Source organism: Lissotriton vulgaris, chromosome 2_1 (assembly GCF_964263255.1).
Source record: "Lissotriton vulgaris chromosome 2_1, aLisVul1.2, whole genome shotgun sequence".
Taxonomy (NCBI): domain Eukaryota; kingdom Metazoa; phylum Chordata; class Amphibia; order Caudata; family Salamandridae; genus Lissotriton; species Lissotriton vulgaris.
In genome coordinates this window covers 1,304,415,545-1,304,422,818 of record NC_141687.1, presented here as the reverse complement: position 1 = coordinate 1,304,422,818, position 7,274 = coordinate 1,304,415,545, and the positions used below count along the sequence as shown (strand labels likewise).

The following is a 7,274-nucleotide window of genomic DNA, read 5'->3' as shown; positions in this document are numbered from 1 at the left end:
CATGATTTCTAGGACAAATCAATATTCAAGCAAGGGGATGTCCCTGACTGCTGAAGCCGAGTTTTCCAAGAAATCGTTGTGGCTTTTTGGAACTAGTGGAAGTAGCCATGCCTGTATTGGAACTGGATGGGTTATGTCTAAACATGAGCATGATTTCTATGCCTATATAAGGGTAATGTGATTTATACCTATATAAGGGCATGAATCGCTAAATTACGCTTGGATTCTAAAATGCTATACAACAGAATGAAAGCAGAGAAAGATGCCTGGAAGGGGAAGATGTAGACATTGACTCAGAAAGCTATTGCTCATGATAGGGAGAACAGATAAAAAGGTATAGAGTGTGCTGATGGTTAGTTTTTATTACAAGTTGATAAGTCGTATGTTGCTCGAGACGAGAATTATGCTTTTGTGGAATAGTTGGATGCTCGACCCCCACCTCTTTATGTCCCGCAGAGGGTATACCATGTACTTCCCCCACAGCCACAGCTGCCCAGTCCTTCTGTCTCTGTTGTCTCTGTCTCTGCTACTGTTGCTCCGTCTGCCTTGACCTCGGCACCTCCTGTCCTTTTTTTGTCTTCACCGTCTGTGGCAACTTCGACTGTCAGCATTCCTGCAACTCCTTTTGCTTCGGCAACTCTCTCGCCAGCCCTCACACCTACGACACAGTTACCAGCAACGCTGGCACCTGTTGCCCCTGTTGCTACTCCCACCCTGTTCTTTCATCCCCAACTTCATTGAGTAGTGGAACGCCCATACGTAGGGTAGGGGATGGAGACTTGGCAAAGGCTAGGGAGCGATTGGGGAGGACATTGATAGGATCGTACATGGGAGATGAAGAGAAAAAGGTGGTAGCTACTCAGGCTGCTCAGTGGGCTTGTAATCCCATCTACAATGTGGAAGGTGTGAGGAGTGTGATGAAAGATTATGAGCAGTTCGTGCAACAGCATGCCCTTAAGCACATGTCGGCTACCCTAATTGGATTGTGGGAGTGTTTCAATGATGTAGCACCCCAGATTATTTATGATATTAGGAACGATGTATCTGCTGCTTCAAATTTATGCGGACATTGAGATTACGCCACTTCTTTAACAATGTAGTTCCAACCATGCCTGAGTTTTCACAAAAAGAAATTTCAGAGTACAAAGAATTCAAATCTCCTAGCATTTTTATGCCACCAGTGTCACACAAAATCTTAGACACCTTCAAAATACTGATGAAACAGGATCCCCAAAAATTACAATGGAATAAAAGAACCAGGAAAAATATCAACATACATGAACAAAGCATCATCAAACAGTTGGCCAATGATACCTCGATTACCTTTCAAACAGCAGACAAAGGTGGAGCCCTGGTAATAATGGACAAGTCATTTTATGTGGCTAAGGTATCAGAACATGTCAATGACCAAATAACATACCTGAAGTTATCATATGACCCTGCAATGGAAATCAAACAGACACTAGAGTTAATTTTGGACAAAGCTCTTGAAATGTAATGGATAAATGCAAACACGAAGAAGTTTCTAATCACACAGTACCCTATTTGTCCAAGACTGTACATGTTACAGAAGAGTCACAAAAGTTTAAAAATTCCTCCATTAAGACCAATTGTCAGTGGGAGTGGGTCTATCTTTGAGCCATTTTGTCAGTACATCGATGAGTTTTTGCTACCTTTTGCGCAGAACTGGGTCACATTTGTGAGAGATACTGCACATTTTTTACAACTCCTACAGGCTGTGGCACTAGAGTCGTATGACATATTCTGTGTACTATAGATGTAACTCCATTGTACACATCTATTCCTTTGGAAGAAGGTTTAGAAGTGTGTGAATGGGCATTACTCAAATCAACTGAGGTTGTTGCACATAAAGTATTCATACTGGAGTTGTTACAGTTTTGTTTACGTCATTCATATTTTCAATGGAAAGAGGAGTACTTTTTAAAAATCAGTGGAACCTCCATGGGGATTTCTGGTGCACCCTCATTTGCCAATATTTTTATGGCTAAATTTGAAAACGACTTCATCATGTCCGATGCAGGATGGAATGAGCACACTATTTTCTTTAATATGGAGTCATTGCTCAGAGCCAAGATTGAACAACTGAACACAAGGAACAACAGGATTCAATTCACATATTGCATCAGTCATACTCAAATTCTATTTTTGGATGTCGTGGTATCAATAAATGATCACAAACTGGAAACTGCAGTATACCACAAACCCACGGATCGCAACAATGCGCTATTACTTACCAGCTTTCACTGGGGAGCTCTATTACAAAATCTGCCTTATTCGCAACTACTACGAATCAAACGAATTTCATCAACAGAGCAAACATTAACACAGGAAGTAGAAAAACAGAAACAAAGGTTTCTATCTTGGGGGTACCCACTAAGTATGTTGGAGTTGAAGGACTGGGCTAATTTAAGGCCCAGCGGTGCCAGGGAACAACACCTGAAACCATCGTGGGGATACCTGTTCCGGCGTACAAATTACAGAGACACGGGACACTTCCTTCGGCGTCAAATATCAGCGTTTATTTACTGCAGGGACACAGAAATCGCTAGAAGCACAACATAGTGTAGGTTCAGAGAGTCTGCTTCGAATTGCAAAAGTGGATCGCTCCTTTTATACACATTTTCGCCATTGCACAACATAACGAACAAAAGGTTACAACTCAGTTCCCACAGTAAACTTCAAAAGGATCGCATTCATGTTTTCAGAAACCCGGAACATAACTACAGTAGCATGTTGGTTCCCAACTGTAAAAGTACGCTATCCCACCATTAGGCACATTCCATTCTAGTTGTAAACGACCTAAGAGAAGGGACAGAAACAGGTGCAGGAAAAACAAAGACAGACAACAGATTGAAAAGAGTGTGGGGGCAATATCGGAAGCGTGATCACAGGATCAAAGGATTCGAGCCTAACGTATGCAAGGCTGAAACAATAGACCGGCACGGCAAGATGAGCCTCGAGCGGAGCCATCTGCTTCTGCCGTGTCATTCCCCTAGTCATAAAGGCACACTCAAAGGAATATGCATCTTCCGCAAGAGCTTATGAATCCCAGGGTCATCAAGCGGACATTGTCCGTTCGCCGGCTACGTGAGGGCAAGAAACAAAATGGATGCCATATCTAAAATGGAACCCGAAGGTTCAGATGAAAAACCCGTAAATAAGACGAACCCTTCCAAGTAGTGTAGCGAAAACACGTACATCTACTAATCTCGTCACTTACGGTTCATAGATACCAAACTCATACATCTACAAACAAGCCCAAAACGTCGTTCCGATTCTTACCGAACCTCAGACGCTCCTTTTGCCCTCATGTAGGCAAGCACTAGTCGATATAAGAATCAATATCGATATTCATCAGATCGTTTAGATGTTGCTGGAACATTATTCTATCCATTAATGTCTCTCTGGTAACAGATGGCCTTCTTATACACGTTGTAGCACAAAGGCTACATAAGGTAGGACCACACTGTACACAAAGACAACACGTGAACAGAAACGTCACAACAACCCCCACAATCATCAGAATCTTCCAACCCCAAGTCGACATCAGACCCCAAAACCATCCTAGAAGCGTCCAATCACCTTCGTCCACGTGTATGGACTCGGAGATTTTATGCAACTTCAAGATGGCTTGATAAACAGTTGGAGCATTATCAGGTATGAAAATACAGCAGCTCGAATGGATCACCTTGCACACACCACCTCTATCTGCGAGTACAACATCTAGAACCATACGGTTCTGTAACGTCATCAGTCTATCCGCTTGAAGCTCTGCTGTCAGGTTACCAAGAGCACTTGCAGTTATATTAGCAGTTGATTCTACCACACGAGTCAACTGTCTCAGGTTCCTACTATTGACCATAGGTCCCCAAAACGGTAGGAAACCCTTAAAGAAGTCTCCTGCTTCTTGACCGGCAGTGTCCTCTTTGCTAATAACGCCTCTCACAACTCTTGTCTTGTGATAGTCTGAGGCAACTGTGAAAGTCGGTGGCAAGAGATTCGCGATATAACAGGTGCCCGAGAAATCACGGGGCAACCACGTATAAGCACGATCATAGCACACAAAATATGTACCCTTGGCAGTCAGAAATACAGGGGAAGAGAGCATCGGTAAAACGTATGTCTCAGTACAAGCACTCTTCCCAAGCTGAGCTCTCGGATTTCGACCAAGACCTTGTAGACAAAAATGACCTAGGTGGGGTACAATCCAGATTGGAGACGAGCTCTTAAGCTGTCTATCACCTACTGAAATACTGTACTCAGCCTCACTCAGATCCTTGTAAGCTCGCACCTCTTCCTCTGGAATAAGCGATGCATCAAAAATATCTCTATCCAGATCAGCAATCGCTATCGCCAAAGACTTGTGGTACGAGCCAGAACCAGGGTCTCTGGAACGTGGCTCTCAACGGGGGTAGGAATCTAGTGCACTACGGAACATGGTTTGGAACGCCCGAGCTGACCCCTGGGAGCTGTAGGGAAGAACTAAATACGGAATACCCTTATCCATGGTATGTGGCATTAACCCACACACCCAACAATTGGTAGTGTTCATCACCAACTGATGCCGATGCAAAAGTTGGACAAAGGAATTGTTCATGAATTCCGCACGTCTGACCTGTTCATGTTGGGGCAGAGGATGAAAAGAATGTGGAGAGACAGTGGGAACAAGAACAGAATTCAAATCATGAGAAGGAGGAGTAGATGAAGTGGAAGGCAACAGTGACTGAATCCCAAAATACACTCCACCCACCAATAACATAGACACAGTTAGGAACAACATGAAAATCTGAAACAGAAAACACTTTGTTTGAAAAATCTTACGCAACTTAGATCTTTGAGCCGACATCATCTCTCTTTCTGACAGCTTAGAGAACTCCATCCTCTAAAGACCGTCCGTAACGTTCTTGACGCACCTGATTCTGAGTAGCAATTGTCAATTCCCAGGAGTTCCCAGAAACCGGCAAAAGTAACCGACCTAGTGCCAGAAACCTGCCAAACAGAAGTAGGTACCCGTACGGCCCTACGGCCAACCCAGATGGTAGGTTTAATCAATGAAGCATTCAATTTCATATAAGTCTCCTAGCTGCACAGAAAAGGAACACACGTGATATGTCAAACAAAATGAAAAGAACTCAAGATCAGGAAAAATGCAAATATTTACAATGTTCATAGCAACAGAAAGGGGGTAATGTAAGTTCAAAAATAAAAGGGGAATTTTTTATTCGTCCTTAATCACGCGATCGAAGGAAATATCGACATTTTCCAGGTCGAGTTTGTTCTTCAAACAATGATTCAGGTGGCAAGACAGAGTTCGATTGTTCAGGTATCTGTTCAGAACTTGAATTCTCCAATGCTGAGGACAAAGATACAGTTCCAGATGATTCAACAGACGTATCTGGCTGAGCTGGATCGAGCTCTACAGGTTGAGCATCACTAAATGGCACATACTTTGGGATGACATTGGTTTCAGTCGGGGCAAACCCTTTCCTTATCCAATTATTTGCTGGCAATGGAAGCAGTACTCTCTTCGTGTGGGTGGCGTGCACCCAATGCTTCCTGCCGTCCAACCGAACTGCAGTCCTCGTTGCCAACAAGACTTGGTAGGGTCCCACGAACCTTGGCTCAAGATTTCGTTTTCTCCCAAAATTGCGGACTAGCACCCACTCTCCAGGTTGGAGCCGATGTCCAGGTCCTTCTGTTTGTGCCGGTAGAGCTTCAAAAACCTGTTGATGAATCAAACTCAATTTAGCAGTCAGATCGTAAAGATAGTCAATCAACATTGGATATTCAATTCTGCTAAATTCCTTAGGCCTTGGAACTCCCCAAATGTTCGCAGGACGGCCGAACACAATCTCATATGGGCTAAGCCCTACTCGAGAGTGCACAGTCGCCCTGGTCGACAGGAGAGCTAAAGGGAATGCATCAGGCCATGATAACCCAGTCGTTGCTTGGATTTTGGCAAGTTTCAGTTTCAGAGTACCATTGTACCCTTCCACCAAACCCACCGATTGAGGATGGTTAGCGCTATGAAATTTTTGGTGAATACCCAAACCCGCACACACACTCTTCATCACACTTCCCACAAACTCACTACCATTATCCGACCATACAATCCGTGGCATTCCATATCTTGGGAAATATTCTTTGAGTAGAACTTTTGCTGTGGACAGGGCAGTATTATCCTTAAGAGGGTAGGCCTCAATCCATCTGGAGAACGCACAAACCACAACCAATACATATTTCAAATTATTGCTTCTCTCCATATGGATGAAGTCCAATTGGATAACTTCAAAGGGGCATGTAGGAGGAGCAAAATGACCAGGTGGAGTGGGAGTGCCCTTGCCAGGATTATGCATCAAACATACCATACAGTTCTTGGCCACTCTCTCAGCACACTTAGCAATCCCATCATTCTTCCATACAGGAGACAACAATTTACATATACCTTTCGCGCTAATATGTGACATGCCATGGGCCATAGTAACAACGGCAAGCACATACGCATCCGGTAACATCCATCTCTGATACTCTGACAAATCAACCCAACATGCATTCATGTCTAACTTCCCCGTGCTTTCTTTCCACTTAGCCTTTTCAGTTTCAGTGGCCTCATTCTGAATCGCTTTCACACTCTCAACTGTGTCCTCACACATACCAGTTTCCGCCAGCCATCTCACTGAACTCGTAACATACATTCGATTTGTCAGATTCTTGGCCGTTTCCTTAGCAATCTCATCTGCAAACACGTTACCACGACCAACATCATCTGTAACCTTTCGATGTGCGCTGCATTTAATGATTGCCACTTGCTTAGGCAATGTAAGTGCATCTAGAAGATCGTTCACGAGCTGTCCGTGTTGAATCTTCGTGCCCTGAGACGTCATGAATCCTCTCTCTCTCCACAATCGACCAAAACTATGCGCTACGCCAAACGCATACTGACTGTCAGTAAACACATTCACTCGCTTTCCTTTAGACAAAACACACGCTCTCGTTAAAGCAATCAACTCTGCCGCTTGCGCCGAATTCTGACTCAATCTCGCAGTTTCCACAACCGTACTCAACGTCACTACAGCATACGCAGTCGTGACATCACCATTCGGCAACTTGAAGCATGAACCATCAACATACAAAGTACCATCGGGATCTACCAATGGAGTGTTTTTCAGGTCAATACGACACTTCGTCTCTTCTTCAGTTCTTAAGTAACAGTCATGTGGTGCTACGTCACCTGATTCCATATGAATCGGAAA

The 7,274-nt window shown here is 43.9% G+C and overlaps 1 pseudogene; it reads right to left on the bottom strand.

Moving 5' to 3' along the window:
* Positions 1-3,343: 3,343 nt before the first annotated feature.
* On the bottom strand, positions 3,344-4,900 carry LOC147732538 (endogenous retrovirus group PABLB member 1 Env polyprotein-like; annotated as a pseudogene).
* Positions 4,901-7,274: the final 2,374 nt, after the last annotated feature.